This window comes from Chrysemys picta, chromosome 6, assembly GCF_011386835.1.
Source record: "Chrysemys picta bellii isolate R12L10 chromosome 6, ASM1138683v2, whole genome shotgun sequence".
In the NCBI taxonomy this organism is placed as follows: Eukaryota; Metazoa; Chordata; order Testudines; family Emydidae; genus Chrysemys; species Chrysemys picta.
The window spans coordinates 115,618,904-115,630,567 of record NC_088796.1 but is presented as its reverse complement, the minus strand read 5'-3'; the positions used below and the strand labels follow the sequence as shown (position 1 = coordinate 115,630,567).

Below are 11,664 nucleotides of genomic sequence, written 5' to 3'. Positions count from 1 at the left end.
TAAGGGTTAAGTAAAGACCTGGGTAACTGCTATCATGGTAATAGGGAGTAAGGCACAAGCAAGCACTATTTCTTCGCTCGATAGATAAAGTTGCCATCTTTTTCCCTTCCCTTTTGCTTGTTAAGGATAGATAAGCGTTGTAGCTGCATAAGGAATATGGTTGTCTGAAGAAAGAACAGAAGTACTTGTGGCACCTTAGAGACTAACAAATTTATTAGAGCATAAGCTTTCGTGGACTACAGCCCACTTCTTCAGATCCGAAGAAGTGGGCTGTAGTCCACGAAAGCTTATGCTCTAATAAATTTGTTAGTCTCTAAGGTGCCACAAGTACTCCTGTTCTTTTTGCGGATACAGACTAACACGGCAGCTACTCTGAAAGGTTGTCTGAAGGATGCCCTTTGTGTGAAGAAGTGTTATCTTCCCCCCTCCCTTCCTCTCCCAGCTACATAAACGAGCTCAGGGTCATGGTCCCTTCCTCCCTCCCCTGTGAACTACCGATTAAGGGAACTTGTGGCTACAATTACTGCAAAGAAATGTATCTTCAAGGTAAAAATGTCTATATATTATGCTTAATGCTGTAAACAGTAAACAGGGGCTGGTATAATTATATTCAGTATGTAGCTATTAATATTCATTATGTGGGCGTTCATATTATTAAATAAGAGTTTGGGGGGCGTTGTAGTAAATATGGGTATTTACACATTAACTTAGAAAAAAGAGTGTGATGTGATTAACTCGGGACCTCCTTGACAATTGGGTCAACGGAAACAAGTACCGCAATAAAGAAGTCTGTTTATTCAATCTGCCTCTGGGTCCTCCTGCTCCTTCTTTCCATCTCTAACAATATTATAATAGATAATATCAGCAAATAAAATATAATTTATATCACTGGCAGAACTCCTACTGCCTTCAATAGGAACAGAATTAGCATGTACACTTTATTTTTCAATAATTTCTCACCTATGTGTTTCAACTGTTATGATCAGTAAAGCCACTGTAAAAAAATGACACATTGTTTATGCTCCATATTTATTCCTATAAGTGTCTTGCGAGTCATATTTGCATAGTTGCCTGACAAAAGCTTGTTTTTAATGCTGCCAGAACCAATATAAATTCAGGTGAATGAGTACATTCTAATCGCTTTCCTTCCTCATCAGAATAATTTCCAGCTAAATTCTGATTCCAGAATCTCTACCATTGGTGGTGATATAGAAAGTATAAGAAACACAGAGTGGTTTTCAGATATTGGGTTGAGTTTGCTGTCCTGTCAGGTAGGAAGATCTCATTTTGACTTGTAAACTGAACAGATAGGAGCAGAAATTATTTGGGCCCCAGTTCTGCCACCCTTACATCAAGTATTGCTGAGATGAGTAGTCAAGAAATTGACAACTTGATAAGCACAGCTGGCGTTGGTGGAGCAGAGGGGATAAGCGAGACACCAAATGAGATAAGCGATAAGGAAGTCCTGCTGCATTGACCACCAAGCAACTCAGGTTCATAGCTTGCAGGGAGGGTGCGCAATCTCCTTATCTGGCCCCTGCATGCAATCACGTTGGTTCCACTGTATTTCAGGCCTCCCTTCCATGCTTGGGGATACTTGGCCAAAAAATGAATAAAAGCTCATGTAACAGGCTAGGGGTGGGCCCGGGACCAGGAGTGGAGCCCTACACATGGGGCCTGCAGCCAGGACCCCACATATGGGGCCATGAACAGAGTCCCAGCCATGGAGACAGTGGCCGGGACCCTGGGACCAGATCCCCAGGAGCGGTGAGGCCAGGTGTGGAGTCACAGGCATGGGGCCAGTGGCCATGGAGCGGGGCCAGCAGGGCGCAGGGCCAGGGAGTGAAGCCCCAGGCATGGGGCCCTGGGTGCAGGGCTGGGAGTGGAGTCCCAGGCAAGGGGCCCCGGGTGCATGGCTAGGGAGCAGGGCCGATGGCCAGGACCCAAGCCCTGGGCTGGGGAGTGAAAGCCTGGGCATGGGGCTAGTGGCCCCATGTAAAAACTGGAGGGAGATGCCAGCAGCTTTCTGGGAACCGCCTGAGGTAAGCGCTGGCTGGAACCCTCACCCTGCACCCCTCCTGCACCCTAAACCCCTCATCCCTGCCCTAGCCCAGAGCCTTCACCCCCTTGTACCCTAAAACCCTGCCCCAGCCCAGAGCCCCTCTTGCACCCCAAACCCTGGCCCCACCCCAGAGTCCTCACCTCCCCCTGCACCCCAGCACCCTGCTGCAGCACCAATTCCTCTCCTGTACCCTGAATCCCTCATCCCTAGCCCAGAGCCCTCACCCCCCTGTATTTCCAAAACCCTGCCCCAGCCCAGAGCCCCTCTTGTACCCCAAAACCTGTCCCCACCCTGGAGCCCACACCCCCAGCACCTCCTCCCACACCCCAACCCCCTGCCTCAACCTGGAGCCCCCTCCTGCACCCCAAATACCTTCTCTCTGTCCCCACTTCAAGCCTGTACCCGGAGCCCTCACTGCCACTCCCCCCACCTGCCCCCCAACCCCCTGCCCCAGCCCGGTGAAAATGAACGAGTGAGTGAGGGTGGGCAAGAGTGAGCGACTGAGTGGGGTCATGGCCTCAGAAAAGGGGTGGGACAGGGAGTAGGACAAGGGTCTTTGGTTTCTGCAAATAGAAAGTTGGCAACCCTACCAAGCATTGCGTTTGTAACAGTGCTAATAATTGCTTATTATGTACAAATCACAGAGTTCCAAATGACCAATTGGATTGCAGGCTTCAGAACTACAGGACATGACTTTAGTTTTACATGGGAGTGAAAACTGTCTTCAGACTTAATCCCTATTTTCAGTAGTATCAGCCAGCATGAAATGTAGCCACTCTTTCAGCGTATTAAGTCGAAATAAGAAGTAGAAGTTGTCTCTTTATGTCCCAGCTCCCTCAGAGGAAAGACCTGTGGTTCCTATCTGTGAAGACCAGTAGCATTGTGCTGATGTATCTGTAGGACTGCACGTTTGGCAGTATTTTTCTTTTTTCTCACTGTGCTTGGCAAGCTACTGCATTTATGAGGGAACACCTCAAAGCCCACAGAAAAGGAGTGGACTACCCCTTTAAGGGTCAGCCAGGAACTCGCAGCAGAACAGCCTGGCTATAATCAAGGAGGCTCCCTGCTCTACCCTAGGGCTGACCTCTTTGAACAGGAACTGGAAGCTGAGCAAGGGAGATAAGACTAGAAGCTATCCGAACTGCAAGGGGTGGTGGTGGTTTCTTTCTCTCAAGCTTCAGAAGACTCACCTCAGAAACTTTGTTTAAGGACTTTGAGCTGTGGCATCCTGAACAAGGATCCTAAGGTAAAGTTCTTTGAACTGTTTTTATAAATCCTCTGTTCATGAGACTTTATTAAGGGAAACATACGTATTTTGATGACTTTGTTTGGACCTCTCCTGGCCCAGGTCCTTTACAGGGAACAATTTGATAACCCAATTGGGAGAAAGCAAAGCAAAGCTCATCTACAGTGCGGCACCCTGCCTTGTGTAATTGGCTGGGCTTCCCCTGTGCTCCCTTTGTGGCTAGTGTTATGTTCATGGCATGCATACAGAAAGGATAGGCAAAAACATAAATACTGTTGCTGGAAGGTTGCAATGTAACACTACTTTATTTCTTAGAATTCAGAGTACTACACAAGAACTCAAACAGCGAAACACAAAGCAGGCTACTTCCTAAACTAGAGAGAGACAAATGACCCCACCTTAGTCTATGCTGGCTGCTCATGTGCTTTCCCTACAGAGCCCAGGAAACCCATGAGTCTTTAAAATTGTAGCTCTACCATTTTAATACAGTTTTCCATAAGCCATAGGTGGGAGTGAAGGAGTGATTTTACCTTTGTTTATAGCATTGGTGAGACTGCTATTGGAACTGCATCCAGTTGTGGTGTCCATGTTTTAAGAAGGATGTTGGAGGAGGGGAGGGAAATGGAACAGGTCCAGAAAAGAATGACCAAAAATTATTAGAGGACTGGAGTAAGCATTATAGTGAGAGACCTAAAGAGCTCAATCTGGTTAGCATCTCAAAAAGATTGAGATATAACTTAATTACTGTGCCCAAGTACATTCACAGGGAGAAAATAGCAGGTGCTAAAGGACTCTTTAAACTAGCAAAAAAGGGCATACCAAGAATCAATGGCTGGAACCTCAAGCCAGACAAATTCAAATTGCAAATCAGGCACAATTTTTTTAATGGTGAGGGTGATTAACTAGTGAAATGGATCACCCAGGGAAGTGGTGAATTCTCCATCCCTTGATGTCTTCAAATCAAGACTGGATGTCTTTCTCAAAGATGTGGTTTAGCCAGACACAAAGTATTGGGCTCAATCCAGGAGTAACTGGGTAGAACTTAACTTTCTGTGACATACAGGAGGTCAAATTGGATGATCTAATAGTTCCTTCTGCACAAAAGCTCTACAAATCTATGAGTGACTTACAATCTTATTGCTTGGTATCATCTGTGGTATATGCACAATCTGTAGCGTTGTTAAGATGCAAGGACCAGTTTGATAGCCTATTGAACACTGGTATCTGCATCTTAGATCTTGAGCATAAACTTGAAAAGAAAACGTTAATGACAGAAAAGGATACGCTGGTATGGCAGAAGCATGATATGTATAAGGTTAATTTCATAACTGGGAGATGAGCATTTATTGTGTTTGCCATGAAAACGCATCATGAGGTCCAATGACTATGCTACTAAAATAGTTATATTTGTAATCTAATCTCTATACAAGTTGTTAGGCTGTTACAGCACAGACCTGGGTTCTAGTTCTGGCTGTCCCACAAATTTGCTGTGTGACCTCGGGTGACTCATTCTAATGTCTCATCAAAACACTTAAGCATATGCTTAAATTTCTCAGGGCCAGGTGTACACATCTCTCAAATGGGGATGATATTTGCCATTGTTACAAAACACTTTGACGTCCCTGGATGAAAGCAACTAAAAGTGCCAAATTTTATTGTTATGTCACTGTCAAAATAATCTCATTCTTTTACTGGGTAACCTATACCATCTAAACCTATATAGATTACCCCTCTGTTGTAAACAGACTTTCACGGTATAGCCAGAGCACAATGTAGCTTTAGCTTTTTAATTTACTTTTATGTAAAAGAGCACCCCCTACCTTCAATATGAGATTTAAGTACTAGATAAGCTATATTAACAGGGATAAAATATTGCAAGTATCAATGCACATGTGGCAATAAAAGATGGTTGTATTAAATCTTAAATTACTAATTATCAAATTGACATTAAACTATTAATATTAACTCAATTATACAATTCCTGCAATATTTAACTGTTACTTGTACATTTGTGCTGATAACTTTCTCTCTAGTGTGTGTTTGTGTAGATATATTGACAGACCCAGATCGGTTGGGTGCAGGAGGCTGGTGGAAGGAAAACACACTGGATGAATAGTTTCCTGGGTGACCAGGGCAGGGGCTACCCCAGAGCAGTCAGGAAGGTGCTAGAAGCAATTAAGTCAGGCAGACTCCATAAGACACCTGGAACCAATTAAGAATGGATTAGAAGCAATCAAGGGGAACAGGCTAATCAGATCACCTGAAGCCCATCTAGAACTAGTTTAAAAGGAAGCCCCTTCAGAGAGGCCGGCTGGTAGGAGCTGGGAATAAGGAGGTGTGCCGTAAAAGAGCCAGGAGAGCAAGCGTGGTCAAGTACCAAGGAGGGTGCTAGGAGGGGCCGTTTGGGGAAGTAGCCCACGAAGGGCTATAGCTCTGGTAGTATAGGAAAAGTAACTGTTGCCGCTGCCAATTAGGGTCCCTGGGAGAGGATGGGCCAGGGTTCCCCCCAACCCCCCCCCCACACACACACACACACCTGTACACAAACACTCCCTGAGAAGGAAGACAGGGACTAAAGAGGGTTCTTACACCAAACCTGTTGACTGGCGGATGATGAAGGTGGCTCAGTAAGCTGTAACCCTTGCTTCTGGGGGCGGGGAGGCTGAATTGAGGGTCACAGCAAACCTCTGAGGCAAACCCTACCCGCCTAGAAGTGCAGGATCCCCCACGCAGAGGCAAAGCTGGTGCTCTGCCACAAAATATATATATATAAATTAAACTAGTTTTATGATGCTGTAGATTTCAAAAACTTGGTATCCTGTACTATGCTTGCTATTAGGAAGACGGGGGCGGTGGTGGTTATTTTGAGTCATGGAGTGGCCCCAATTCAGCAAAGCACTTCAGGCCATGCTTAACTTTAATGGGGATACATTTATCCTCAAAGGCAATGGGAATACTCCTGTGCTTAAAGTTAAGCATGTGCTTTAGTGCTTTGCCAAATCAGGGTCAAAGTAGCTACACTTACAAGCTTTAACGCTTATCAGTCCTGACACTGCTGAGAAGATTCTAGCAGCTATTAAAGCATCTGCACCAGTGGCGCCTGCAGCCATACACCTGTTAAGCATGGTGCGTAACCTTGGCAGCAGCAAGGACCCAGCCTGATAGCAGCGGTGAGGAGAAGCAGCACTGGGTGTCCCACTGCCCTCTGTTATGAGGGCCAAAATTGAATGTCTGGTGTTGCAACCTGGTGCATGTGGGTCACAGGGCCACTCAGGCTTGGCCCTGCCGGCTGTCCATCGTGATGGGGGGTGTGTCCAAAGCTGAGTGAGTGGCATTGTGAGCTAGTGCACAGGGGTCACAACGCTGCACAGGGTTGCTTTGGCATCATGACAGAGGGGCCACAGGGCCCAACTAGAGTGGCACTGTGACCCACATGTGCCAGGTTGCAATGCCACTCACTCACTTTTGGCCTTGCCATCCCCCATCATGTTAGTGCTGCTTCTCACCACCGCTGGGGGTTGGCTCCTGCACCAGGGCTCACCTGGGGACCTGCCCAGCCTAGCGCCTCTTCAGAAGCCCATGTCCCCTCTCACGGCTGGGGAGTGATGCTGGTCCTACGTAGGCTGGATTGGAAGGCATAGGCTGAGCCTAGCAGGGACTCGGCAAGAGAAATGCTGGAGCCAGCAGCTGCAGTGGGGATGGCTCCACAGGGATAGATGGTGTGTACTATGGAAAAACTTCTGGAGGTGCACCTGTTTGCTCCGCCATCTGATTCTCCTGTGTTGTGGCCCCAAGCAGCACACAATTTAACTTATGCTAATATGCATTAATATATGCTAATTGCTTTTATGAGTTCAACCCTGCTTATTATGAAATATACCTGGCAAAAGCTACGTGGATGTAGCTGCCTGGCTAACTCTAGTAGTGTCTCAAAGGTCGGTCCTCCCACTTTTGTTGCCTCTCCTCAGAGCCAACGTGTCTGTTCACTGGTAACTACGCTCCAGGTGTCTGCTTGCTCTCCCTTCCCTTGTCTTCCCCATCCCTCTTTCCTCACACCCTTTCGACAAAGCCCACCTAGCACCTTCTCCCACATGCTCCTTGCTCCAGCCACAGCTGCTTCCTTTTTAGAGCCATAGTGCCCAAACCTGCCTGCATCAGGTTAAGAGCAACCTAGGCAGTTCCAAGCTAGGCAGTGTACACCTATCCACTGGGGCCACATTCCCTGCCTTTCTCACTTCTGTCCACCCATCCTTTAGCACAGGGATAGGCAACCTATGGCACGCGTGCCAAAGGCGGCACACAAGCTGATTTTCAGTGGCACTCTGACTGCCCGGGTCCTGGCCACCAGTCCGGGGGGCTCTGCATTTTAATTTAATTTTAAATGAAGCTTTACATACAACAATAGTTTAGTTATATATTCTAGACTTATAGAAAGAGACCTTCTAAAAACGTTAAAATGTATTACTGGCACCCAAAATCTTAAATTAGAGTGAATAAATGAAGACTCGGCGCACCGCTTCTGAAAGGTTGCCGACCCCTGCTCTAGCATGCACACACGCTGAAACATGTTCTGTCACCCCTTTTTAAAATGTTACATATATGTACCTCCTTCTTGCACCCAAGAGTGATTGCTAGGTCTGGTTGAAGATTTTTCTGTCAAATCTGTTTTTGATGGAAATCTGAGTTTCCAAATTTTTTGGAAAAATGTTTGTTTCCTGCAGAAAATTCTTGACACTTCCCTCTCTCCTCACACAAAACACTCCTAACTAAAATATTTTGATTTGGAGATGCTGCCATAGTGTGTCATAGAAGTGGTAACTTGGGAGCCTTGTGCCCTAATTCTCTTCTATCTGTCCTGCTCCCTGGTGAGACTAGATCTCTCATGATGCATAATGGCCAGGGACTCCAATGATGTGCAGCCTCCTCTCTCCAAGAGGAAAGGCCATAGGGTATTGAGAGCCTACTCTACAGAAGAGGATGGGAGCATGAGGCATCTGAAGCACAGCTCTCACAAGCCACTGTGGTAGGATTTCCACACTGAAGTATTTTAGGGTTTTTTACTCCCCTCCCCCACCCTCCAATGGAGGGGGACTCGGAGGGGGGGAAGTAGGAAAGAACCCTATTTTTGGACCAGCTCGAGTGACTGCACACATCAGGTCTTGTCCCCCATGCAAGCTTTCGAAAACTTGTCCCTAAGATTTTCACCTAAAAAGGATGATTCCATTCCTTAACCTACTAAAATCATTGGTGGTTGGCTAAAACTAAAATGCCTTTTTTCTTATTTTGTGTTAAAATAAGTTAGAATTGTAAAACCTTCACCTTTTTCACTGGGATACCCTGTTTCATTTTCAGCTCTGTGGGGAACATCGCCTCCTTCAGCCTGGAAAAAGCTACAGTGCCTAGCTGCTATCATTACTCTAAGTCTTCCTAATTATGGTTGGGGAGTTTAAATTTAGTCATCACTCTAAAATGAGAATGAAATTGCAATATTATCAAGCAAAGGCACTGCAGGTGAAAAATACATCTTTTGTTCCGTTCTGAAATAAGTCCCAGTACAGCTGCCTGCTGGCATTCAGAATGGCACCGGCTCCATGCTCAGAGAGTCATATGTGCCAAGAAAGGCAATTTCACACAGAGCTGGCCTTTTTGTGCACACACCTTGGATGGCTTTTTCTAAGTCTAATCTTTTAATTAAGCTCTGCATGACAATGAGGTAACTATTTGCTAGGCTGTAATGCCGGTGCTGTTTGATGTTGTCTCTGATACAAGCTTGCCTTGAAATCTCAGCTGTCAGTCACTTGCAGTCTTCTCTGGCTAAATAAATAAATAAAAAGGGGGGGAGGGCACTGTTAAAATGCACTATTCTTGAAGGGGGATGGGGGTTAAAAAGGTTATTTATGTTTCTGTTATGCTTGTCCCTCTTATTCTGAGACAACATCTCTGAAATACCAGAAATAACTAGACTTACATTATACAGGCAATTTTATTCACCCATCAGAAGCATACATTCAGCCAGCTTTTCTTATGCATTTTTTTTAACTCCATCAACCTCAGCCCATATAAATGCCTTTAATTTTTAACAAATCAAGTCTGGAATCTGTACCTGATTCACTGAAAAATGCACCATTTTCCCTCCGCCAACTGTACCTATTCTATGATTGCTACTTACTCTGGTGATGGGCACTCTAGAATCAGATAAGTAGATTTATTAAAATTAGATTGTATAGCCCCTCCTACCTCTTATCCACATTCTTGTTTAGAGTGAGAAACTAGGATTTACATTGGGTCCACAAGGTATCTAAACACCACCCAGCTTGGAACTTTCAGATTCTTACTTCCAAAAAAGGCACCTTCCAAGTGGTCATGTCAATACTAGGAAGACCAGGAATTGAGGGCCTGTTAGTGGAGTAAGCAGCGGGAACTGGTATGTCTGAGTTTGCATACAAATGTGTTAATCAGAAAGCATAGCCTCAGCTTTTTGAAAGCAGACAGGATGGTGTTTCTTTTGCTGTTTCTATGCTCAGTGCCTCTAAATGCCATTAGAGATAATCTTACCCTTTTATATGTTTTGCTCTTTGAGAGACAGACTTGTGTTTCCAGTAAGGAAATGTAGGTGACAGAATAGGACAGGTAGATGGGAAAGCATGGGGGGAAAATACTGTTCACCCAGAAAGAATTGTAGATAGATTTATATCCCCATCAGCATGGTCTTGCCCAACGCAGTCTCACCTGCCCTGCATGGATATCCTGTCTGTCAGAGTATTCTCTGAAAAATGAGTTTGTGTAAGAAGATCCTTTCTGCAGGACAGCTGTAGTTTTACAGCTCCTGGATGCTGTTTCAATGAACTTGAAAATATATATCTGATGATTTATTGGATTGCAAGCTGTTTGGGACGTGGACTCTTTCACTATGTATTTGAGGCACGGACTATCATTCACTATGTGCCTTGACAAGATTGTGACACCATTGTGCTGACAGCTCCAGGCACTACTGTACTACAAAAAATAGAGGCAATCCCTGCCCTGTGGAGCTTGAAGCCTAAAGAAAGACTGATAAAGGTGGCAGTATTGTCCCCATTTTATAGATGGAGAACTGAGGCACAGGGAGAGGGAAGTCACTATTCAAGGTCACACAGGGAGCTGATGGTGGCACACAGAATTGAACCCAGAACACCTGTGTCCCACTCCAATACTGCAATCTGTTTCCTTCCACCATCCTTTCTCTCTGCCTGTTTGAGCAATTTAAGCCATACATTTTGACATTCACCCAATGGGAACAAAGTTAAATGGTGCTAGTCATTTGTACCATATTTAAAGTTTTTTACACTTGAGGTTACTCCATTTAACAATTATGTATTTGTGAAAGTTCTATTCTGTTTCAGAATAATCAGCTGAAATGAACAGCATTAATTTCCAAGACTTGAGTAATTACAAGCAGCTAATGAATGGTTTATTAATGGGTGAATCATACCTGTTGTGTTAATGCCCTAACAAACTGCTCATTTGCTGCGGTAATTATGTTCTTGCTCATTAACTTCTAGATTATGGTGGTTACAAACAACCATTTATTTACTAATATGCATACATTTTGAAAAGGTGAGTTTCTTTTATTTGGTTGACATTGTGAGATGCAAATTGCTGAGGATCACACAACAAGGTTTCAGCTACAATAAATTCTCAAGTAAGTTAACATTTAATATTTTTTCCTAACTGAAAATGGCCTCTACATACATTGTCTTTTGACAAGCTAAAGAAGAGCAATATTCCCTTCTCTAACCCCTGACAAATTACCTTTGCCAAAATCCTGAAAGCCTAAAGAATTCAATAGAAAATTATATTCCTGATGAAGAATTCCAGATGTTGGCTTGAAAATTCAGTAAAAGGTTATCTTTATTTAATTCTGTGCACTAGATTGTGACCCCTGTGCACATGGGAGTACCTATTCCCAAAATGAGTAGTTTTATTGGAGTCAATGGGAAAGTAACTGTTCACTAGAACCTGTAACCTTTTCCCTGTAAAGACCATGAAAACAAATCTTTCGAAGGGTTCCAAGAGACTTTTAACTGTTGATCTGCTCTGATACTCTAGATCCTCTGCTAAAGCTTCCTGACACAATGGGAGGAATTGGCAATGTTCTGGAAATCAGGCCACTGACTAGATCCAAGTCTGAGTGTACAACAAATACTCAGTGTAGACATCCAACTACATGCACAAAAGAGGATGCGTCTCTTTTTTCACGCAGATCTCAGGCATCTTTCAGAAAAGTGACCCTCCCCCCCCCAATATAAGCAACCACTTGTAGGCTACAGAGTGGTATGAATTCTCTATCTAAACCTGATGTTTCCCAGTAGTACCC

The 11,664-nt window shown here is 44.6% G+C and overlaps 1 long non-coding RNA gene across 1 annotated transcript in view; it reads left to right on the top strand.

Annotated features, from left to right (window-relative positions):
* Positions 1-3,112: 3,112 nt before the first annotated feature.
* The window catches only part of LOC135972274 (uncharacterized), a 213,159-nt gene continuing 204,607 nt past the window's right edge, over positions 3,113-11,664 (top strand). Inside the window, exon 1 of the long non-coding RNA XR_010588700.1 lies at positions 3,113-3,308. This is a non-coding gene — a long non-coding RNA (uncharacterized LOC135972274). The remainder of the gene's footprint in view (positions 3,309-11,664) is intronic.